At 40.5% G+C, this 26,316-nt stretch overlaps 1 long non-coding RNA gene across 22 annotated transcripts in view; it reads left to right on the forward strand.

Annotated features, from left to right (window-relative positions):
* LOC140465071 (uncharacterized) overlaps nt 1-26,316 on the forward strand; it is a 222,100-nt gene that overhangs the window by 150,832 nt on the left and 44,952 nt on the right. For 2 of the 22 annotated variants that reach the window (XR_011955081.1, XR_011955071.1), the window contains 2 exons: nt 17,798-17,876; nt 21,337-21,410. The exons of 18 other annotated variants lie outside the window; for them this stretch is intronic. This is a non-coding gene — a long non-coding RNA (uncharacterized lncRNA). The remainder of the gene's footprint in view (nt 1-17,797; nt 17,877-21,336; nt 21,411-26,316) is intronic. 2 more of the 22 variants (XR_011955079.1, XR_011955069.1) reach the window with 1 other exon arrangement.

Below are 26,316 nucleotides of genomic sequence, written 5' to 3' on the forward strand. Positions count from 1 at the left end.
AGGCCGGTTTCTTGTCACCAAGTCACATTTTATTCATACATGGAGGGTCCTTGACACTAATCTGGCTTCCTCAGAGCCAGCTCTCGGGGTGAATACAACTTCTGACACTCCTGTTTATATCTGTCAGCCAGGGCTCCCTGATTGGACCAGGTTAACAGCCCAAAACTGGAATCTCACATTCTATGATGTCCATCTGGCTGACCTCATTACAATCACTACACTGTATGCTAAAGTGTGTCCCATTATTATCTGATAGTTTCTAAATTGGTTGCCCATGAAAGAATGAATAAGCTCACCTCCCTAAGCAAACATATTCAGCCGTTTATTGTTCCTGGCTATTTCTTGAAACTACTGGCAATCTACATGCTCTTAAACTGCATGTAGAGAAATGTTGGCTTTGCAGTCATATAAGACACTGGCTGTCCTTTATTCTGTCTGTGGGAAATGAGAATGTAAGTTTTCAATATTGACAAAAAAGCTGCAGGCCAAGCAGACTAATAACCAAAAAGGAAACTCTGCAAATACTGGACATGTGACATAAGAACAAAATACTGGATAAATGATGGCAGGTTAACTTCCAAGGATCACATGCAAGCCAGCTGAGAGAAAACTCTTAAACATTGACTCACAACTTCAGAGACAGTTAAAATAGCTTCAAACAAAGTTGACAACTTTCAATCAAAATAAATAGTTCTGAATGGAGGCTTATTATTTTGGCCTCCTGTGGTGAAAGAAAGTCTCACGCATCCTATCACACAGAACATTTCCCAGCATTTGATGGGGCACACTCAATCTGCTTTCTGATCCTTTAACTGCTGTTATTGCCCCATCTTCTCACATCAGACAATGACATTGTAAAGACTGAGGCCATTTGGCTCATTGTACCTGTGCTGGCTCTTTGGCAGAAGAATCCAATTAGTTCATCACCCCTGTTTTTTTTCCACAACCCTGTCATTCTTATCCCTTCAAATCTTTGTCAGATTCCCTTCTTCAAAGTTACTCTGAATCTGCTTCTATGCGTCACTCCTTCACTTGGTGCATTCCAGATCGCTACAAATGATATTGCCTTCTTACCACATTTTGTTTTGCCAATTAGCTTAAATCTTGGTCTATTTAGTTTATATTGGATTGCAAACATCAAGTTACTACTATATCCACATTCTCCAATCAGTTATTGAAGTCTATACCTCTTTGGCTAAGTTTTGTGTCAATTACGTTCTCTCCATGAATTGGGTATTTGTCTTTGAGATGGGAAACAGAAGCTGGAATGATTTTAGTATCAAAACCTGCCTCTGGTGAGAAACGGAGTTTTAGATTTCCTTGGGGAACGAGCCTTTAATTGATTTGGAAATGGGTTTCCAATGCAATCAAAGATGGTGAGGCGGGAATGGAGGCAATTTTCGAGTGAAAGTGATTCTCGTTGAGGCTGCTAATTTCCCTGATGGACAAAATCTGTGACATGGCCTGCACCTGCACAATAGGGACCTGAAGGGACACAGGGAAGCCAGAGATCTGGACACAGGAAGGTGAGCAATCCTTCCTCTCTCTGATGATGGTCAAGAAACATATAACTTAGGAGCAGGAACAGGAGCAGGAGTAGGCCATTCAACCCTTCAAGCCAACTCCATCATCCAGTATGTTCATGCCTGACCTTTTATCTGAATGCCATATTCCCACTTTCTCCCCATACCCGTCAATACCTTTAAAATTTAAAAGTTCATCCACCTCTTTCTTGAATATATTCAGTGACCTGGCCTCCACATCCTTCAGTGGTAAAGAATACCATAGATTCACTTCTGTTTGAGTGAAGAAATCTTTCCTCAATCTAGTTCTCAAAGATCTATCTTATATCCTGAGACTGTGTCTTTTCTGTCTCGAGCTAGAGAAAACAGCTTCCCTGCATCGAATCTGTCTCGCTCTGTTAGAATATTTTACGTTTCAATCAGAAGATCCCTTATCATCCTTCTCAAGTCTGGTAAATCCTGGCCCAAGTAAAGCAATCTCTCCTCATACTGCCATCCAGAGTATTATCCTCATGAACCTTTGCCTCACTCCCTCCATGTGGGAGTGAGACCAAAATTGCACATAATACTTCAGGTGTTGTCTCACCAAGGCTCTGTATGACTGCAATAAGGCATTCTGACTTCAAGCTCAAATTCTCTTGCAATATACCATTTGTCATCCTAATTGCTGTCTATGTACTTTCATTGACAGGTGTACAAGGATACCCAGGTATCTTTGTACATCAACGCTTCCCAATATTAACGAGTTTTGAGAAGATTTGTGCATCTGGAAATGAACTTTTCAGCTCAGTAAGCAAACCTGTATCCAAAACTTCCCAATATATTGCAATTTAAATAATACCCTTTTCTGTCGTTCACACTAAAATGTAAAACTGCACATTTAGTCACGTTGTACTGCAACTGCTATGAGTTTGCCCACTTGGTCAACTTGTCTAAATCACATTGAAACCTCCACATGCCCTCTTAACAACTCACATACTCTGTTATGTGTCATCAGCAAGCTTGTAAATGCTGTACTTGGTTCCTTCATCCAGATTATATCTACATCTATATATTTGAATAGCTGAGTCCCAAGTACTGATCCTTGCAAAATTCCATGAGTCACTGTCTGCCAGTCAGAAAAAGAGCCATTTGTTCACACTCTCCATTTCCTCTCTGCTAACCAATTAACATAGACCATGGAATCCCTATAGTGTGGAAACAGGCCATTTGGCTCAAGCAGTGCACATCGACCCTCTGAAGAGTATCCTTCCCAAACCCATCCCCTTAACCTATAACCCTACATTTACCATGGCTAATGCACCTAGCCTGCACATCCTTGAACACTATGGGCAATTTAGTCTGGCCAGTTCACCTAACCTGCACATCTTTGGACTGTAGAAGGAAACTTGAGTACCTAGAGGAATTCTTGATCTATCCCAATAATTTTGTCCTATATTTATATTTTTGCTTGTAGATCCTGTGCTTAGTTTTTCCTTCATGATTGTCATTCCTCCCTTTTAGCATCAGGATGCCTTCCTCTGTCCTTCATGTGCAGCCTACCACCCCTCCAAAGACCTTGGTTTCTCACAGTACAAGCCTCATTTCTAGTTGCAACCCTTCCTGGCGCTCAGGTAGAGTCCAAATAGATGTTCTCCAATGTGTCTCCAAAGCTTGTTGGGTGGCAGCACCGTGAATTGGCAACATACTTATTAATAGGTTCATTTCTTGACCAATGATCATTGGCTGCAACTTGAACTTCAATGGTATAAGCCCTGACGACTTTGAAAAACATTTTTACTTACTTTTAATGCTCTTCTTGCCTCATGATCTGTCCCAGACATGGTCCTCCACACTTCACTAATTCAAGTCATAGAGTCAAAGAGTACAGAAACAGACAGTGGCACAGTGGTTAGCACTGCTGCCTCACAGCACCAGAGACCCGGGTTCAATTCCCCCTTCAGGCGACTGACTGTGTGGAGTTTGCACGTTCTCCCCGTGTCTGCGTGGGTTTCCTCTGGGTGCTCCGGTTTCCTCCCACAGTCCAAAGATGTGCAGGTCAGGTAAATTGGCCATGCTAAATTGCCCGTAGTGTTAGGTAGGGGTAGATGTAGGGGTATGGGTGGGTTGCGCTTCAGCGGGGCGGTGTGGACTTGTTGGGCCGAAGGGCCTGTTTCCACACTGTAAGTAATCTAATCTAATCTAGACCCTTCGGTCCAACTCGTCCATGCTGACCAGATATCCCAACCCAATTTAGATCCACCTGCCAGCTAATATTCCTCCAAACCCTTCCTATTCATTTCCCCATCCAAATGCCTTTTAAAAGTTGCAATCATACTAGCCTCCACTACTTCCTCTGGCAGCTCATCCCATAGGCGTACCACCACTGTGTGAAGAGGTTGTCCCTTAGGTCTCTTTTATATCTTTCCCCTCTCACCCTAAACCTATGCCCTCTAGTTCTGGACTCCCCCACCCCAGGGAAGAGACTTTGTCTATTTGTCCTATCCATGCCCTTCATGATTTTTAAACCTCAATAAGGTCACCCCTCAGCCTCTGAGGCTGCAAGGAAAACAGCCCCAGTCTGTTCAGCCTCTCCCTGTAGCTCAAATCCTCCAACCCTGGCAACATCCTTGTAAATCCTTTCTGAACCCTTTCAAGTTTCACAACATCCTTCCGATAGGAAGAAGACCAGATCTCTGTACAATATTCAATCCAATGACAAGACAAACAGCTTGCTAATATGTACCTGCTCTGGGAAAATTTGAAAAGTTATTGGAAGACAGGCTTTTATTAAGCCGGCAATGATACTAACTGATCTCATAACTGGTGCAGGAGAACTGGGAGGTTGATACTCTCAGGCATCAGGATATTGCGAAGGACAATTTATTTTATTGGCCTGCCTTTTTTTCTCAGTCTAACTGGGGCCAGGAAAATACAAGCTTATGTCAAATTTTCCATGTGTGTTATCTCTGTGTTATAAATTAAAGGTTTTGTTCTGTTACTTTCTTTTCACCTGGTAGATTTTTGTACAACGCTATTTATAGAGCTATAATGTTTGCACCATGTCTCCATTTGAATTTTAGAAGCTTCAAGAAGCATTCAACATTGCTACACTTTCTGAGAAAGGATGGGTTGATTTGATTATCTCGTAAATTTGCAAAACATCAAATCAGGAAGTTTCCTTCCCTGAAGCCACTCTTCTGCATTGCTTTGATCCTGGAAATGAACTATACATGCAGTAAAATATATACTTCTGTGTTTGATAATTTCGCCCATGAAGCTTTTGCCAAATTCAAGCCTGGGCTGGTCAATGTCTTTGTTGAGTGAAGTGGTGGGTGTGTGAAATAGCTGTACATTGTTCACTTGAATTGTGAAAAACATCCAGCTGTATGATAGTGGACATAGAGTGCAGTGGGACTGAAGAGATAGAAAGAGAATCCCTTTTAAACTGTTGCTGGCAGAGATGAAAGTGCTCTGGGGTTTGAATTAATCATGTCACACAATTGTATTGATTGAACAGTTCTTTTCCAGAAATACGTTGTTATGGTTAGGTTAAACAGGCAGTGCTGATGGTAAAGCAAAATCTTTGATTTCACCTCTTATTGGTCCTGTGAAATATACTTCAGAATATGTTAACTAACTGATTCAAAGCTGCCTCAGCTATCACTAGGGTCTCAACTTGATTCTTCTTGTGTATGTATGTGAAAGGTTTATATTGATTGAGTATCATAAGCACTGCCCACTTGAGACGATGTCATGAAGACCAGAAGCAATGAAGGATCTTCAGGGAGATAGTCCGATGACCAGATCCTCCTAACAGTCTCTGTATTAATATTTATTATATCCTTGTACATGTAAAAAGTTGCAGAAATATAATAAATGATGTACATTTACAACAGCAAGCTCTTCTGGTTGGATCAGGAACTGGCTATCCTGATCCATAATCGACCATGTAGATGCTTGAAAATCATCTCAAACACATTGGTGACAACAATCCTGTTGTTGATTTTAATCCTCAGTATAGTCTGAATAAGTTCATCCATTCAGGTTCACTGATCTGAAAACAGAGTGTGCTCACCTGTTTTGCCCAGCCTTCATTGCGTTTTCGTTTCGGATTTCCTTGCCATATTTGCAATGTAGCTATCTCCATCTCAGTGTCTGGGGATTTGCTTGGCCAATAAAAAACATTATTTAGAGTCACTTGATTCACCAACTTAATTACAACTTTCTTTTTGTGGAAGTTCTCACTGACAAAATGCATGGTGGAGGTTGGAAAGGAAAACAAGATTAAACACTTCATTATTTTAAGAAAGAGAAAGAAATCTGAATGGCTTTGGAATGGACTGGTTGCAGCGGATGGAAAAAATGATCAAACTTAAGTTGCTATAAAAATAGGACAGAGAGAGATTGGCAAGAACTGAACGTGCAGGGAGTTGGAACATTATATGTTCATCCTTTCTATTTCTTTATCTATTATTCATATTTCTATAACTCCAGTCTTCTGAGAGTTGATCTCTGAAAGTTGCCACCCAGGTAAATAGTGCTGTGACAAAGGCATATGGCGTACTGGGCTTTATTGGTAGAGGAATTGAGTTCCGGAGTCCTGAGGTCATGTTGCAGTTGTATAAGACTCTGGTGCGGCCTTATCTGGAGTATTGTGTACAGCTTTGGTCGCCATACTATAGGAAGGATGTGGAGGCACTGGAACGGGTGCAGAGGAGGTTTACCAGGATGTTGCCTGGCATGGTAGAAAGATCGTATGAGGAAAGGCTGAGGCACTTGGGGCTGTTCTCATTGGAGAAAAGAAGGTTTAGGGGAGATTTGATAGAGGTGTACAAGATGATTAGGGGTTTAGATAGGGTTAACAGTGAGAACCTTTTTCTGCGTATGGAGTCAGCTGTTACTAGGGGACACAGCTTTAAATTAAGGGGAGGTTGGTACAGGACAGATGCTAGGGGTAGATTCTTTACTCAGCGGGTTGTGAGTTCATGGAATGCCCTGCCAGTATCAGTGGTGGACTCTCCCTCTTTATGGTCATTCAAGCGGGCATTGGATAAGCATACGGAGGTTATTGGGCTAGTGTAGGTTAGGTAGGCTTCGGTTGGCGCAACATCGAGGGCCGAAGGGCCTGTACTGCGCTGTATTTTTCTATGTTCTATGTTCTATGTTTAAACCTCAAATATTGTGTTACTCTGTTACTTTAACTTGCACACTCTGAATTTCCTTTTGTCTAACATTGACAGATATTCCTTCAGCTATCTGAAACTTATAACTCTAGAATTTGCTTCCTGACCTCTGAATCTATATCTCTCTTTCCCCAGTGGAAGTGGCCATTTCATAATTGACCTCCTTGTGTGTTATGTAGGTTGAGTCAATCAGGGGTGCCGTGATTATTTCTCAATGATCAGATTTCTACTTACTCATTAAAATTTAAATCTCTGTTTTATAGTTGTTGAATATCAAGCATTTCCAAAGAGAATGCATATTTTACCACTTCCATTTCAGTGGAAATGAACAGTTCCTTGCCCAACCCCCACTTACCTTCAAATGAACTGGCATTCTTTGAAACCTCGCCCCAGTAACTGTTCTCCCATTTCTAAGGGCAGCATGACACTGTCCAGTAAGCTGTTGCACATCCTGAATTCCAACTATATACTCTTTGCACCATTACATACTACACGACCCTTACCCAGCTGATTCCCCATACTCAGTGACTTCCCAAAACACACTGTACTGTACTCTGATGCATAATTTCTAAATGAGACTCTCACTGCCAGGAGCCAGCAGTGATCTGACGAGATACATGCTAAAGTATGTGAAGTGCTGCATGCCCCTGATCTGTCCTTCTGTGCCACTGAAGCAGCGCCCTCTGCCAACACTGTGCAACTTTGACTCAGTTAATAGATGAAAATCTGGCCAATCTGGGATTAGTGCCCAAGCTAAATGCTGCACCCGAGAATCCACTTCCATATCCTCCTCGTAGGATTCGAATTGTGCACCTAGTGGTGAATATCTGCTGGTCCATTTCCAGTAATCAGCCTCTCCCATAGGGCAGTGTGTTATCCATATGCTGAAATCGGCTGCTTTTTCATCATTTTGCATTGATTATTATAACTGTGAGAGACCTCATCTTTACATTCGTTCTCCCCTGCTTAAAGTCATAGAATTATCATATATCTTCTCAAAATAGCATTTCAAAAAGATCAACAGACTGTGAATGTGAAATGGAATGTGCTGTCTGCATTATGTAAGTCTTAAAACAGAGACACAAATGCTGTCTAGAAATAAGTACATATTTCTGGAGACTGTTTGACCAGCCAGACTCTCACAGGGACATCTGAAATCCCCTCATCTGTGAAACCATAAGTATGTTTACAGATATATAATGGTCACTGCAAGTGGTTCTCAGGACCGAACTGTTTATCTGTAAGTCTGAAATGTAATGAAATCCTAGTGAACGCCAGCTAGTCATTTGATTTAAAATGTTACAATGCTGTAATGAGCCGAGGTGGACAGAGTTGAATAACTTCTGTTGGTTTTCCCTATTTTGTTGTTCGCTTGTTCTAATTGTTTTCATGTTATGACAGTGAGACAGAGCTCTGTGGGAAGTAATATCTCGGCAGCAGATTAATTTAAGTCTGTAAGATCCAATTTCTTAAAAATTCAAATAGGCTAGAGGATCTTGGACGCTGTTTTTCAATCAGTTTACAATATTTGGAAGTCAATTCTATTATTGCCCATAGCCTGTTACAATCGTGAATGCACTGCCTGAAGGGGCAGTTGAAGGAAATTTAGTGACAACTCTCAAAATTGAACTGGATATCTTTGAAAAAAAAAGAAAATTGCAGGAGAATTGAGAAAGAGAAAACTAGGCCTAATGGTTCCTTCTAATCTGACTAATTGTATAATACGTCAATGTAGCTCATTGTTACAAGCATTTACTTTTATTTCTTTCTCTGCTATGTATCTATTTAGTTTCCCCATCAACGTTATTCACCTCAATAACTCTGTTCACTCCCTTCCTGTTACACTGGAGCATCAGCCTAGATTGTGTACTTGTGTTACTGGAGTGGAACTTGACCTGTAAAAGGTAAAGTCACTATTGTCTCACTGGAAGAGAGAGTCAAGTGATAGTAGTTTTAGCTGAGGGTCCCCATACCTCAGGTGAGGGGAGCGGTTGAGAAAGGAAGTCCTTCATGGTAATCTTAGTCAGTGCATGAACTGAGCCCACTCTATTGGCATCATTCTGCATCACAAACCAGCTATCCAAACAACTGAGCTAACTGATCCTCTACTAAGGCAAAAATGCTGGAAATCTGAAACAAGTGTGGAATGAGCTGCCAGAGGACGTGGTGGAGGCTGGTACAATTGCTACATTTAAAAGGCATCTGGATGGGTATATGAATAGGAAGAGTTTGGACGGATATGGGCTGGGTGCTGGCAGGCGGGACTAGATTGGGTTGGGATATCTGTTTGGCATGGGCAGGTTGGACACAAGCGTCTGTTTCTGTGCTCTACGTCTGTATGACTCTAAGTAGTGAGAATGCTAGAGAAATGTAGCAGGTTCGGCAATAATGTGGACAGAGAAACAGATTTAATATTTCTAATCTGGTATGACTTCCTCAGAACTGAAGAAGTCATACTGGACTCAAAACGTTAACCAGCTGAGTTTCTCCAGTATTCTCTGTGTTTGTTTCAACTATAATCCTTTGACTCAGAGGCACATTAACTCCTGCTGAATCACATGTGCTGGTGGATTTGGGAATTATTAGAGCTTATGTAAATGGGAGATGAAAGTGGAAACCTTATTGAGGCAAAATAATGTCATAGAGTCATAGAGATGCACAACATGGAAACAGACCCTTCGGTCCAACCTGTCCATGCCAAACAGATGTCCCACCCCAATCTAGTCCCACCTGCCAGCACCCGGCCCATATCCCTCCAAACCCTTCCTATTCATATACCCATCCAGATGCCTTTTAAATGATTGAAACTTACAGAATACTGAGAGGCCTGGATAGACTGAACGTTGAGACAATGTTTTCACAAATAGGAGAGACGAGGACCCAAGGACACAGGCTCAGGGTAAAGGGATGACCTTGTCATGGATCAGGCCAGACCCTCTCAAAACATTTCAAGAAGGTAGCCCAGACCCTAACTTTACTCGTTGCTTTATACATGGATTTCAATGCAGCTAAATGTGAGGTGATGCACTTTGGGAAGAATAATAGGAAGGCAGAGTACTGGGTCAATGGAAAGATTCTTGGTAGTGTGGATGTGCAGAGGGATCTTGGAGTCCATGTACATATATCCCTGAAAGTTGGCACCCAGGTGGATGGTGCTGTGAAGAAGGCATACAGTGTGTTTAGGTTTCATTGGTAGCTGGATTGAGTTCCGGAACTGCAATATCATGCTGCAACTGTACAAAACGCTGGTGTGGCCACACTTGGAATATTGTGTACAGTTCTAGTTGCCCCATTACAGAAAGGATGTGGAAGCATTGAAAAAGGTGCAGAGGAGATTTACCAGGATGTTGCCTGGTCTGGGGGGGGAAGGTCTTTTGAGGAAAGGCTGAGAGACTTGGGTCTGTTCTCATTGGAAAGAAGAAGGCTAAGGGGGGATTTGATAGAGACATACAAGATGACCAGAGGATTAGATAGGGTAGACAGTGAAAGACGTTTTCCGAGGATGATGATGTCAGCTTGTACGATAGGGCATAACTACAAATTAAGGGGTGATAGATTTAAGATAGATGTCAGAGGAAAGTTCTTTATGCAGAGAGTGGTAAGAGTGTGGAATGCCCTACCTGCTAATGTAGTCAACTCTGCCACATTAGGGAGATTTAAACAATCCTTGGAGAAGCACATGGATGACTTTGGGATAGTGTAGGGGGACAAGCTGAGAATAGTTCACAGATTGATGCAACATTGAGGGCCAAAGGGCCTGTACTACGCTGTATAGTTCTATGTTCTATGTCCTATGTTCTATAAGGTGGATATTCCAGGAGTGATGCTGCTGGTCAAACCACTCAGTTTTAAGCAAAATGGAATTTAGTTGCACACGGACAAAAGAAATCTGAACTTAGAATAACACAGATATATGAAAAACAAAACAACTCTGTCACAACTTAATGATGCTGTTCCAAATACTTGCAATGTTCCTATAAGCATCCTTTTGGCAAAGAAATGGTAAAATCAAACACAGGTTCTGATCGAAGAGATGTTGGAGAGAGAGAGAGAGCAAGAGAGAGATAATCAGCCTGGAGCTGTTTCTTTGACCATCAGCTTCAAAAACAAAAAAGCTTGCTCAAACCAAACCAAACCAAACCAAACCAAACCAAACCCTGACCTGGGAGAACTGGCCACTTCCCTTTCATTGTGCAAGTGTTTAAAAAAAACACTTAAAAACACTTCAAGTAGATAAACCCAGATATATTGGTACCTCTGCCTTTACAACCCCTCTGAGAAAAAAAACAAGGAAAACATTACCTTCTTAAAGGAGCAGCATCATCACACCCTTTAGAACTGAGATGAAGAGGAATTTCTTCAGCCAGAGGGTGGTTAATCGGTGGAATTTATTGCTTCAGAGATCTATGAAGGCCAAGTGTATAGAGTGTATTTAATATAGAGTTAGATGGGTTCTTGATTGGTAAGGTGATCAAAGGTTACAGGGAGAAGGTAGGAGAATGGGATTGAGAAATCGATCAGCTATTATCGAATGACAGAACAGAGTTGATAGGCCAAATGGCCTAATTCTGCTCAGATATCTTATGATATTACCTTATGGCCTTAAACATGCCTCATTGTAGACACACTTCAATCAATGGTAGCGCTGTATCACCTTAGTTTTGTTCCTCAACCCCAATAATGTTTCTTCCTAAATCGTTAATGATCATATAAGATTGGTATATTACTGTACTTAAAATTAAAGACAAAATATATTACTTCAGAATTGCATATTTGTGTCTTGATCTCTTATCTGTTCAATTTTGCTTTGCTTGAAGATAACACTCATTCTTGAAATAGCTTGAGTAAATGTTGGCTGTACTCAACATATCAGACTGTATCCTTCCAGAAAGAAATAAAATTAACCCTCACTTGTGATTTTTCGCAGCATGTTATATCTGGTGTTGACTTCCTGGAAGTGACGCAATTATTTCTTTGTCACTTTGTTGAAAACATCCTATTTATTTAGAAAGAAGTGCATCTCTGACTTGCAAAAGAACAATTAATAGGAGATTTGTTAGCCTAGCAGTTAAAATAAACATACTTCAGTGGAAACAACAATTAAAAAATTGTATTTTGCAGGCAATTAAATTAAGTATACGGAATACTACTGTTGATGGCTTATTTCACCTCCAACTAGCACTACAGATCATTTTCTGGCATTGAGATTACTCTGTTTGATAATCACACACAAATGATTAACATTTTCTTATCTATCATTTCAGCAGAAGCATTCACGTTGAGCAATTCTGCTAAAATATCAGGCCAAAGAATTTAATTTGAAGATGCTAAAAATTCATCGCTATCCCATAAAGTATCATTTACAGACCTCAGTGTTTGTGACTTAATATAGCATTTGAGTTAGTTTGTTCCACTCCTTGTTAACACTGCACATGTCAGTTGTCACGGTGGAAGTTGTAATAGATCCCTCTTTCCATCTAGAATGAATACAATATGTGGCACTGGGTGTAATGTATTGAACATGTTGTATCAGCAGCTTATCGCTGGCTGGCTGGCAGAAAAGGGTGTTTGAATGGCAGGAGGTCACATCGAGGGACTTGTGGGATAAATCATTACAGGCTGGTGGTGGTAATAGTAAATAGTTAGGAGGGTTTGGATGTGATTGGGAGGTTGGAGGAGGAGACCAGTAATGGGTCAAGGCCTCAGCTTCTACCAGCCCTATGACACTGGAAATGAATTGAAACACTTACCTCTTCATGATCCATGACCACTGTCCAGACAAACCCAGCAAGGGTGGCAAAACTGTTAGCACCCATATCCTTAGGCTTCCATCAAATCTAAAATATTAAATGCCACTTTTTTCTTTATTTGTTTATTTAGTATGGGGTTAATTGTCCTGCCCATGATAGGAAGGCAACTAAGTCTGAGGAGGTATGTGACTACTCGCCCACTTGTTTTCCATCGGTGTACTGCTAACAAATCAAGGGATGATCAGCAAAGAGGCAACATTGACATGGGATGGAGACAAATAGTGATGAGAATATTGCTTTTTTCAAGGCAAGAATGTCTTTAAACACACGATTGTGCAAATGGTATGACTCAGTGTATGGGTTGATTCAATTCAGAATCCATGTGGATGAAAGTTTGTCAGTTTAAGAAGTCCAACATGGTTGCTAGTTTACTATGATAAACCACAGGTTTCATTGATCACCCCAGGAAGGAACTTCCTTTCTGGTACACTTTCTGAAGAGCAATGCAAGCTCAGTTGGCTGGATAGCAGGTTTGTGTTGCAACGATGTCAACTGCGTGGATTCAATCCTCACTCCTGCATATGCTGAGGATGTCATGAACTCTGTAGGGATTCTATGATTCGAGGATTCTTCTATGAAGAATACTCCTTCATCTTAAATCATCTCTCTCTCTAATGAGAGAGCAGTGCTTTGGTCTGGTAAGGATTTACTTTGATAGCTGTCAAGATGAGACCAGCATGGATCAATAGGTTTGAATGAAGTAGGATATTAAAAACCAATCCTGAGATTCAAACTCCATTTCTCAGGTCTCAGTACCTCACGTTTACAATTTGATTCATCTTTGGACACCTGTGAGTTGCTTCATAGACCTGTCTCCAAATTCAAAATGATTTTGACACGTCTGGAGATTTTAAATAGATCTGATCTGGGAAGGCTTTTCTTAGAAAACTTAAGTGACATTTTAAATCAGCCTTCCCATTAAACTTGATCTTGCTGACTGTCTCTGTCTCTCAAGATTCAGCATAATTAGATTTTAAAATTTGTATTTGGGATTTATCTTACTGCTTTGTGACTCTAGAGAAATATCACACTGACTAAAAGCTAAATGAAAATACTAAGGAGTTATCTAGGTTTTGAATGGCTGATTTTGAAGGCTTGAGGGCTTATGGTATGCTCTTGAACTTCCCTGATCTCAGACATTGTGAGCCATTTAAATCTGGCATAATCTTATCATTATTTATTTTGAACCAATCTATTGCAGGGTAAAGATACACATTTGATTAGCAGCTCACCAACCTGTGTACCCCACAACTGCTGGAAGCTCTGTGGCTTCTGAAGCCCCACGTCTTCTACTGCACCTCCCAAATCTATAAACTCTATCATCAGAAAAGACTAGGGAAGCCAGTGAATAGGAATGAGCGTTTCTTCGTCTTCAGTTCATCAGCAGGAGACTCAGTTTCATGCTTACAATTAGTAAAATCAAGCACATCTCATTCAATATATTACCGTGTAATTGTTGTTCAGCTCTAAGTGATATTATACTCAGGAAAGGGTGCTTTGCAAACTGTTTTTATTCAGTGAGGCAAAATAACACAGAAAAAGTTTTTTTATGTGTTAAATACAAATGCTGTGTTGATATATATTAATATGATTATTCCATTACCTTGGCAACTCCCCCCCCCCACCCCCACAACTTCTGCAGTAAACTTTTGCCAAAGGATTTTTTGTGAAGGCTGTGCACCTTGAGGATAATGTGTGATAAATATTAGCACTTTCTTTATTGGCACAGACAGCTCTCCAGTTGGCCGATGTACTGCAGCCATGTGGTGGGGTCCTGATCTTGTGTGTGTTCTCAGTGGGAGGTGCTAAGCAAAGGCCTGACAGTTTCCCGCGAGGAAAGGGGCGTGGGGAAACAAAATCTGTTCCTTGTTGGAGAGAGTGTCTACTGCAGGGGTGGTGCAGATTGCAATCAGACATTTGTCAGTATGAGATGACTTCATCCGGACAGCTGAAAGTGCCGAGGCAGTAAATAGTGGAGATGGAAAAATAGTAGAGTCATTATACATATTTAGTTTTTTTTCTTATCTTTAAATGAAAGCATCTTCTAAGTACAATTAGTTCATATAATTGAAAATGAATTCTGCAAAGCATAATATTTGGAAAATGGAATAATGGATAAATGTTATCACTGTGGAGATAGGGTGAAAACCTGTGTGGTCTGTTTCAGCACTGCCAATGTGTCACAGTAATATAAGTGTTCTTGTTGCCCAGGCTCTAAAGAAAAAAAATGTCATGTTTCTCCATGTTTATGTGTGTCATTTAATGAAACCCATAGCAGGGATAATATTTCCAGCATTCTTCATGGAGGTCTGTGTGACATAATGATTTCCACTCATGAGGCTGGCCACATCACTGTAGTGGAAGTAACAATCAGATCAGACAGACCTCCATGAAATATTTTTCCTTATTAAGATTGTATTGCTGTTCAAACTGATGAAAGACACCTATCAAAAATTAATTGATAATTATTAACAACTTGCAATGATAAAGCACTTGTAACTTAACATCTCTAGGTACTTTGCAAGAAACATAACAAGCAAAATTTGACACTGAGCCAGTAAGGCAATGTGAGGACATGCGACCAAAGGCTGGCGAAAGAGTTAAGCTTTAAGGAGCATTTTCAAAGCTGAGAGAGAGAGAGAGAAAAGTGGAGAAGTTTAGGGAATGAACATCTGAAATTGGGGCTGAGGCAGTTGAAGACATGGCTGTAAATGGAGGAGTGATTACAATCTAGGATGTGCAAAAAGCCAGTATTGCAAGAATGTAGAGATGTAAGATGGTTGTGGGACATAGGACTGAGATGGAAAGGATGAGGCAACAGAGTGATCTGAAAATAAGGAAAGGAATTTTAAAACTGAACTATTGCTGGATTGAGACTCAATGTAAGTCTGGAGATATAGCGGTGATGGGTGAATGGGACCTTGCAGGAATAATTATACACACTTTAAAAAGTTTTAAACACCTTTATTACTTGAGAGAGCTAATGATGCTTAAATAACAATAGATATATGATGTATATGGTTAAGACTCGGCCTGTTCCACTGTTTAATGTAACAGAGATCCGAATATTTTGTTCACTGTAGTGTTAAACATGCCGTCAGAGAAAATTGCTGAAGACAGAGTGTATTCCCCAAGGACTGGAGACACAATGACTTGATTAGTTGCCTTGAACTACTCTTTGCACCTCTTGATGGTGAGGTTCAGGATACTGCCAGTCAACTTAAACTGCTCTTAAATCCAAGCCTTCTTCAGTAGGACACTCTAGACTTCCCAGCTAGGCAGCATCAAGACTGGTTTGATATGAATGACTAGGAGGTTCTGGAGCTAGCTACTAACTTACAAGCACAAGGTGTACATGAACTGGAAGCACCACTAAGACCTGAGGAGAAGGCTCTAATCAGTCTGCAACTTGAATACTGTGAACAGTTTTTGTCTCTTATTCTAAAGGTATTCTGTCATTGGGGGCTGTCCAGAGAAGGTTTGCTAGACTGCTGCTGGTATGGAGAGATTTTCTTATGAGGCAAGGTTGAGCAGGTTGGCTTTGTGCTCACAGGAATGTAGAAGAATAGGAGGAAGCCTTATTAAAACAGAAGATGCTTAGAGGGCTTAACAGAGAGATTACAGCAAAGAAGGTTACCTCAGAGTACAATAGGATCTTGATCAGATGGGTCAATGGGCTGAGTGGCAGATGGAGTTTAATTTAGATAAATGTGAGGTGCTGCATTTTGGAAAGGCAAATCAGGTCAGGACTTATACACTTAATGGTAAGGTCCTGGGGGTAGTGCTGAACAAAGAGACCTTGGAGTGCAGGTTCATAGTTTCTTGCAAGTAGAGACGCAGGTAGTTGGATAGTGAAGGTGTTTGGTATGCTTTCCTTTATTGGTCAGAACATTGAGTATAGGGGTTGGGAGGTCATGTTACGGCTGTACAGGACATTGGTTAGGCCATTTTTGGAATATTATGTGCAATTCTGGTCTCCCTCCTATTGGAAGGATGTTGTGAAGGTATCAGAAAAGATTGATAAAGATGTTGCCAGTGTTGGAGAATTTGAGCTACAGTGAGAGGCTGAATAGGCTAGGGCTGTTTTCCCTGGAGCATTGGAGGCTATGGGGTGACCATATAGTGGTTTATAAAACCATGAGAGGCATGGATCAGATAAATAGACAAGACCTTTTCCCTGGGGTGGGGGAGTCCAGAAATGAGGGCATAGGTTTAGGGTGAGAGGGGAAAAATTTAAAAGGGACCTAAGGGGCAACTTATTCACACAGAGGGTAGTGTGTGTATGGAATGAGCTGCCAGAGTAAGTGGTGGAGGCTGGTACAATTGCAACATTTAAGAAGCATCTGGATGGGTATATGTATAGTGAGGGTTCAGAGGGATGGGGCTAAGTGGTGTTAAATGAGACTAGATTAGGTTAGGATATATGGTCAGCATGGATGAGTTGGACCGAAGGGTCTGTTTCTGTGCTGTACATCTCTATGACTCTATGTGGAGAGGTTGTTTCCCCTTATGGGAGGTCTAGGACCAGAGAGCATAATCCCTAAGTAAGGAGTTGCTCATTTAAGGCAGAGATGAGGAGGAATATTTTTCTCTCAGGGAGTAGTGAATTTGTGGAATTCTTTGCCACAGAGGGCTGGCAAGATTGGGGTGTTAAGTACATTCAAACCTGAGACAGACTGTTAATCAGTAAGGGAGTCAAATGTAATGTGGATAAGGCAAGAAAATGGAATTGAGGATTATCAGATCAGCTATTATCTTGAATGGCAGTGGTTATTGAATGGAATAAAATTACCTTCCTCTACCATCTTATGGTCTTATGGTTTTATTCAAATTGGACATTTCAGACTAGAAAGGTCTTACCTGCAATAACTGATCTGAACTAATCTCAGATTATAGTAGTGTTTGGATGTATTCCTGGCTATCCCATGACATCTCTTTCCTCTGACTTCCATGCCTCCATACTCTGCTTGTTGGTACCCCTGATGTACAACTTCCACAGCTAAGTGGAATGCAATTAGACTTTTCAATACCTGGTTGGATGATTTCTCCATTCCTAGAGAGGTCTGGTGAGTTCAAAATGCTTATTGCTTTACGTTTCCAACAAAACACCTCAGATTGTATAATGGAAAGGATTTTCTCACATTATTGCAATTCATCGACTTCTTCTGGAGATGGGTGAATGTGAGGGAGGCTTGCATAGAGTTAGACCTGAGTTACTATGCTATCGATTTGTCTACATGTTGCTGCATGACTTATATCTGAAGACAGAGCTTATTAATCGGAACACTTGCTTCTTCAGGTGGAACTGCTTCCCAGCTAAAAAGCAGCTTCAAGAGATAAGGAGAATGTTCTAGTTAAAGACGAATGCAATTCTGATGGTAAATATTGTCAATGAATGTTATCCTGTTTCCGTCTCACGGATACTTTTGCCTAAGGTCAAGAAGAACTTTTGCTAAAACAGCAAAAACACTTGGCAGAGATTGACTAGGTTTTCACATTCGAGTTGTACGGGAGCCAAATACACTGAGAAAAGTCTTGGGATGTGGATACAGTCCAAGGGGATCCCCCTGGCGAATGTCCATTGTACTATTTGTTTGAGTAGGTTGATCAGTTTATTGGAGCCATTCAGAGGAACCTGTAAAACTTAATGATATTTAGGTAGGCTTTTCAGTGAGAAAAATCTAGAAATACATGATGCATAATGATAGGGCAATCTTTACCTGTTCTTTCAAACCTGAAACCTCTTGCATTCTTCCATTGTCATTCTTGTCCCATAGTTGGACGTCTGATACAGTTTACTTTCGAAACTTAATTTCATAGTTTTGGGGTAAAGTTTGGAGATGATTAGTAGTTGTGCCCAATTAGAAAGGCAGAAAGACCTTAAACTGCAGTCCCACCTAAAATCTACAAACTTTGTATGGTGAAGCAGTGTGAGAGCAAAGCTGACCCACGTGGAGTGGTGGGATTGTGGGGTGGCTTGGTTCCACAGTGATTCGAACTCAGACACACATTGCCAAGTTCCATTTGCTTTATAGTGTCCAATTACCAAATGCTACAGTCAATTGTAATGGGCCTTACGCCACATTGTAACTCTAAAGGCACTAAATAAATGCAAGCTGTTGTTGCAGCTATGCTGAAGTAATATTGATCTTTGGCAGTGGGCCAAACTAGGAGCAGCAAACTGATATTTTACACTTGTTCGAAAATGCAGCAAAAATGGTCATGTTCCATTTGAATTCCATTTGAATCTGTTTTTAACTCTATGTAAGTATACACTGTCCACATGGATGAGAATTGTGCTTGGTTTGGTGTGGTGTGAGACTGCTAGAAGCATCCAACATTACTGAGGCATGCCTTGCTCATCCACCTCCTTGAACTGCTCATATGAAGCCAGAATTGTGGTATCAATTCTATTGTATAACAGGGGAATTAGTCATGTATTACAAATTACTCATTGCTGACTGCCAAGATAGAATCCTATGAAATGAATAGCAACAGCAAGTCTGCTTTCAAGCATTCATACACATATCATGCATGAGCTTTTTCAGAAGCAAAACATGAATTTATCATGCCATAGTTACACTGCCCACCTTTCTTAGTCCTTTTCATTCATTCTTGGTCATTTTCAATAGTCCGAATGATCAAGTTTGATTCTAGGAGGAATGTTTTCTGTCACCTCAAATGTAGGGATACGTGCTTACCCTCTTCAGAACTATTTCAGGATAAGGGAGAGTGCAGCTAACACATTTGTTGATGTAATTCCTTGACAAATGCAGCACTTCATTGTGAAAGCTGGAAAAGATGCGCTACACTACGAGGTTAACCAGACAAGATGTAAATTAATGACTAGAGTTGCAATGCTCCTACTAGGAACCTTAGTGTGTGTCTGCTACAGGAAAACATAGTTTTGCTTTGGGACCAGAAATGTTCAAAGGCTGTGTGGTGCCCATAGATTGATAGTTATATTCCAGATTGGAATATTACAACAGACTGTGGCTAATATGTATGCCCACCTCTCCTAATTTGTGAAATTAAGTGGAGCTCTCTAATTGTATGGATAGTATGGCAGGATCCAAAGGATAATGTTAGAGTGTTTAGCAGTCTTAATTAGAGCAATAATTTTAAAAAATTGTTTCTCTATGCATTGCAGCTCAAAGGGAATGAATTATCCTCAATGGCTTCATTTACAGTGAGTTGGATGACATATCTAACAAGAACTGAAGGCAAGAATGCTATAGCATGTAATATGCAGCGTATTAATGTGCTGCCAAGTTGGAACATCAGCCCTTTAAGTTCATGAAGTATAATTGTCAAATATACAAAGCTTCTGGCCAACTAAGGTTTAACTTTTGATTGGTGAGGGATCTTTGCAAATTGGGACAAATTTGTCAATTTCAGGCTCCAGGTCAAAAAAACCAACAATGATGCTGGAATTATATTTTTACAATTGGTTTTCATCTGAGCCAAAATATGCTGTCAGACATGGGGTGAATATGTCCAAGGTGCAAGCTTTTTTCTTTTTTTTACATATATAATTCTTCCACAGCTAAGTCTAAATTCAAATCAAATGTGCACAGCTGCAATATCCCCCCGAACCATAGAATGTATAGGAAGGGCAGTTCCACCTAGTGTTGGGAGGACTCTAAGGTCAGTGCAGTCTATGAGGTGTACATAATAATACACACGTGACCAAGATGTGATTGGGTCATCGCAGATTTGTCAACACATGAAATAAATATGCATGAGATGCAAAAATATGTGCAAAAACATTCTAATAAGTGCATGGTATTCTGATAGGCTGGCCAGTCCAATCACCAGTCAACTTGGTCCAAAGTTCTTAACATCAACCACTTCCTTTAGTAACGGCATCACTGACCTAACGTCTGATAAGAATGGTGATTGTATAATTACAAATGTTGTGTGGTATGTGTGAACAGCCAATTTCATTTGTACTGCATGATAATGTCTCGCTTTCCACATCAAAATTAAGGAAAAAAGTAAACTCACTGTAGTCTTACCCAACCATAGAGAAGTTCTCTCTCATTAGAGAGGAAGAGCTGGTTGCAGTTTACCCTGAAGGACACCACACCTAAGAAGAGGGGAAATGTTGAGAAGGAGAAACTTTCATGGTAACCTCAGCTTGTGCAGGAATTGAACCCATGCTGTTAGCATCACTCTGCGTCACAAACCAGCCACCCAGCCAACTGACCCCCAAAGTTGTGAAATAAGTCACTCTAGAATGTCTAATTTTCTTGCTCAAGCATTGCTGACATACACTTGCTCATGGTTTTGCAGCTGGTGGGAGGTATTGAGAAGTCTTTATTCCTTGCTTCTGTTTTGTTTGAATATTATCCTTAATTTGTAAAATGCAGTAAAACATATTACATGATTATTCCTAATATATTAATGGTAATTGTTTGGCTTTAAAGTTTTATGTATTTTGGACTGAAAGGAATTTTTGGAGCATTAGTCTAATTGACTACTGAGTTGCATTTGAATATTTTAAGGTTGTTTCTTCAAGGCTAAGTACTATTTGCAAATATTGTTGCTAATAATGTAATCCAGAGTTGCTCGCTATCTCTTTTTGTGCAGACGGTCTCATCACTGGCTGGGGAACAGATTCCTCATTGCACAAAGCATTAATGGCGGTTGAAAAAATGCATAGATGAAGCAATCTGTTACTGTGCAAAGAAGGCACCCTAAATAATGTGTTAGAAACAAATGTGTGGTATAACATTGCATAGCTTGTAAGCACAATGAATCTGACTTGTAAATGGTAAAAGTAAATCATTAGGCATTTAACAATAAGTCTGAATTGTATGGAATTAAATATTTCAGATACTTGAGGAAAACCCACAAAGTTTCAGTACCTGAAACCAGGCAAATCACTGAGGGGAGTCCACATCTGCCAGGTACTCTTGTCAGTTGAATCAAGCAAGTTTACTGTTTGCATTTATAAAGTAATACCATGACCTCAGGACGTCCTAAAGTGTTTTATAAGTAAAGAATAACTTTTGAAGTAAAGTTACTGTTCTAATGTGAGAAACAAAACAGTCACATTGGGCACACTAATTTCCCACAAACCATATCACCTGTTTTGATTAATCAATGTTGCTTGAAGGGTTAATGTTAGTGAGAATATTGGGGAAAATGTCATTCTCTTCAATAGTGCCATGAAAGCTTGTCCATTCACCTGCGAGGTCAGAATGAACCTAAGTTTAGTGTGTCATTGAAAAAGACATCTCGACTTCTGCTGCACTGGTGTTTCAAAATAAATTTTACCCACCACCTTCTGACTCAGAAACAGGAGTAATACCAACTAAGCCACAGCTAACACAAGGAATAACCATAACATGATATTGGTGAGCAGTGGATTCTTGGATACATTAAATACTTTATACAATAAAGGGATTGAACGATATTGAGAGTTGGTGGGTGCCCCCCATTCTCATCCTATTCAAAAATATATAAATGACTTGGACACACCAGTGATGTAAAATGTCTCCACAGGATATCCAAAGTCCAAGATAGGTTGTTGAGTATCTAGACATTTTCAAATCCACTGATTGGATTTCCTTTAAGGACAATTTTGTACTAATTGTGGTTTCATTTGTAACTTCCTGTTTATGTCTGATTTCTCTTGTGCTTGTTTTTTTTTAAAGTGAAATGGTCATTTTGGATGTGTAAAATTATACTGTGGAGCTACAGAAGAAAAGCAAATTTCAATCCACTGCCTAATTGTAACATATAATTGGTAATTAACTACGACGCCCCTGTGGGGAACGGCCTGTCTGTGCTTATGAAGATTACATAATACAAAGCCCAGCGAATGTGAAATTTGACTTAATTTTGCATTAGACTCAAATTCCAATGAATATGACAGATTCAGGATAAATACATGGATGTGAAGCTTTCTGAATTCTTTGTCCAAAATCTGACACTAAATGGATGCAAACTCCTCAATGCTGTCAGCGAATTAGGAAGTCTTCTCCTTAGTTGGCTATTGGAATTTGGGCATAATATGATCGTTGACATGCTCTGACTGTCCCATCCAAGGTTTCCATCTTGACTTATTGGTAGCACTTTCATTTCTGAGTCAAGAGGTTGTAAATTCAAGTATCTCTGCAGAAAGTCAAGTACCTGAAACCAGGTAACACTCAACTGCAGCACTAAAGAACTGCTGCCCTGTTGCAAGTGAGCATTTTCAGGTAAGGTGGTGAAATGGAATCCTCACCTACTCTTCTATTTTTAGCTAAAATGTCCCAGCCAAGGAAGGGTAGGGATGTCTGCCTGAATGTTTGGCCAAAATCTATCTCTCCACCAATGTCACTAAACAAAACAGATTTTAATGAAGAAATTCACAGTTTTGGGGGGTGGGGGTGGGGGTCACTGCCCTGCCCAGCATTTATTGCTTATCCTTGAGAAGGTGATGGTGAGCCAACAACCATAACTATCTTCTTTTGTGCTGGCATCATCTAGAATGCTGTTAGGAACAGAGATCCAGGATTTTGACTCAGTACCCAGTGAAGGACCAGAGATATGGTTCCAAATTAAGACCGTGTGAGCCTTGAAGATAAACTTACAGTTGGTAATGTTCTCATACATCTATCCTTCTAGGTGGCAGCAATTGTGGGTTTGGAAGCTCCTACTTATGGAATGTTGGTGTGTTGCTGCAATATGTCTTGTAGATGATAAATATGGCTGCCACTATATGTCAATGGCAGAGGGAATGAAAGTCTAAGGGGGTGGATGGAGTGCTGATCAAGCGGACTCCTTTTTCCTCTATAATGTGATGTTTCTTGACTGTTGTTGAAGCTACATTAATCCAGGTAAGTGAAGAGAATTTCATCACGTTCCTGACTTGGGTCTTGTAGGCTTTTCAAGTAACAGGAGGTATGTTACAGTATAATTCCTAGCCTCTGATCAACTTTTGTAAGCATCAGCCCTCTTGTGATGCAAAATTGTCCTCCAACATCCTGATTTCCAACTCCCTGGGGATTCTGCAGATAACCTTGCAGGATGAGCGTGTGCAGTTCTAGGGACTAGATGGCTTGACCTTGGATTACACTTTGACTACCTTGAAGAAGTTCTCCTCCTCTTGATTTCAACCTTGCTGCGAAGCCTCTTCCAAAGATGCCTACCATGAAGAAGTTCTCCTCCTCTCCCCCACCTTATCCCAGTCCCAAGCCTCCAATTCGGCACCAGCCTCTTGACCTGTCCATTGTCTTTCCCATCTATCCGCTCCACCCTCCTCTCTAAGCTATCACCTTCTCCCCTACCTACACCTACCTATCGCATTCTCAGCGATATCCCACCCCCTCCTATTTATCTTCCAGCCCCTCCCATGAGCCTCATTCCTGATGAAGGGCTTATGCCTGAAACGTCGATTCTCCAGCTCCTTGGATGCTGCCTGACCTGCTGTGCTTTTCCGGCACCACATTCTCGACTCTGATCTCCAGCATCTGCAGTTCTCACTTTCTCCATGGGCAGCAGCAGTCAGGAATGACTGGCTGACAGGCAACAGCAACAAGATCCGTGGAAGTATGAATGCTGCCATGCGGAGGGAGGAAAGCATTCTCTTATGGCTCTGCCTTAGTAATATTAGTGATCTGCTGGTATCTATAGCTATAATGGCAATAGTATGGGCCTGCATAGTACCAAGTGTGTAAAGGACTAGAGTCCATATACACAGATTGTGAAGGTAGCAGAACAAATAGATAGCATAGGAACATGTGGAATAGGAGCAGAAAGAGGTCATAAATTGGTCATGAAGGCAAAACAGGATAGTTTTGGCAACAACATAAAATATATGTAATACAAGAAAAGGAAAGTTTTGTTACTCATAAATCACTAGTACGAGATAGTTACAAGTACTGCCTACTATTTCGGTCACAACATTGTTGCGAAGGTGTGATCACACTCGAAAGGATAATCTGGCAATGAAGGAGGATTGGATGGCTGGGATTGTTTTCTGCGGAATAGAGGGGACTGAGGGGAAATGTATTTGAGGTGTATAAAATCATGAGGTGCCAAGAAAAAGTGCATAGGCAGGGCCTGTTTTCCTTAGGAGAGAGGTCAATAACTAACTTTACAGTCATTGTCTGAATGGAGGTAAAGAGCAATTTCTTTTCCTTCAGCATTGTGATCCCATTCCATTATCAGGCCTTAACAGATTTGCAGCTGATCCTCTTTTCATTAAATAATAGCAAATTTGGATACATCTCCCTATAGCTGAAGGAAAGGATGTTTGGTGTAGACCTTTCCAATGTCCAAGTTCTCACCGATGATAAGATTTTGCGTGTAGTGAGTAGCAGCTTGAAATACATCACACCCCTTCTCCCCTTCACCTTGAAACCAAACGTTTAGGGAATTGGATAGCAGCGCCCTGGAATTAGATTCAGATTGTAATAGAATCTGCATGCTAAACTAAAACAGGACCACCCTGAGTAGTAGATGCCGCAAGTGGAGCACAGAGAATGAAAAACGACTGACTGTGGCCACAAGTGAGGTACAAAAAATTTGGCACTCACACAGCTTTATGCATCCCCTGAAGCGACAAAGAAAACACATTGTTTGCCTGAATATTCAAGCTCGCATTATTGTCATAAAGATGGGTTTATCTGTAGAATGTACCTGAACCACTCTGGATCAACATTACATTTTCATGAATAATTTGGGCCACCTTCAGTTTGATTGTCTTCCAAAATATTTTCTCATCCTGATCCGATCGGTTTAACAACACTGGAGTCTTCTTGAAGTACGTTCTTGGATTTGGAATTGTTATGACCTGGTGTGTCATTGTTGTTTAGCTCTGGGTTTTGCAGACCCTTAATTTGTGCGAGTTGTGAGAAGGTACAACTAATAGAGGCTGGATCTTTATTCTTCCGTTTCAGTAATGCCTACACAAGCAGCTTTATCTCAGGCTATTTAATCATAGTTCCTGCAGTTCATTCTCTATCAAGATGGAAGGAATACTTCAGGCAACAGTTTCAATACACTGAACAATGCTACTCATTATCTATTAATTTTGACTTTTAATCAGTGACAGTTGCAATTTTATAACCTAATTTTGCAGGTAGTTCTTCTATAATGTGCTGGTTGCATTCTTGTGCAACCCTATGTTATAGAAAAATGGTGCTTAGAAACAGCACTTAAAGTGTTGGCGATGTAATCACGTTATAGCCAACACATGTTTTAAAAGTTTGCACTTTAGAAACAATGTCCTCAAATCATCAATCGCATTACAAAGAATTAGCCTGAACTAAACACACATTACAGCAAACGATCTGTATTCTGTACTTCAGAAACTCCCTACCACTGTTATCCTGGGCATTCTAGTGTTCTAGTACTTAGGGGCTAGGAAGTGCATAGGAAAAAACTGTTCCCACTTGTAAACAGATTGAGAACCAGAGGGCTCAGTTTCAAAATGTTTTATAAAAGAAATAAATATGAAGTGAGAATTTTTTTTCACACAGTGAGTAGTTAGGGTATGGAATGCACTGCTTGGAAATGTAATAAAGACAGGTTTAATCCGGACATTCAAGAGAGTATGAGATGCTTATTTAAATGGAAACATTGTGCAGGATTACAGAGAAAAGACGGGAGCTTAGCACCAAGTTAAAATGCTCAGGGGACTGGCGTGGACACGATGGGCTGAATGATCAAATTCTGCACTGTAACAATGCTGTGACTGATTCTCCCTTGCTCACTTTCTGCTCCTATCCATTGTGCACTTTTCATCAATTATGAGCACACTTCTGGGCGTTGAATAGGAATCGCAGCGTTAACAAAAGCACCCCAAGGTGATGTTTTTCTTTG

The sequence above is a fragment of the Chiloscyllium punctatum genome, chromosome 41 (genome assembly GCF_047496795.1).
Source record: "Chiloscyllium punctatum isolate Juve2018m chromosome 41, sChiPun1.3, whole genome shotgun sequence".
NCBI lineage: Eukaryota > Metazoa > Chordata > Chondrichthyes > Orectolobiformes > Hemiscylliidae > Chiloscyllium > Chiloscyllium punctatum.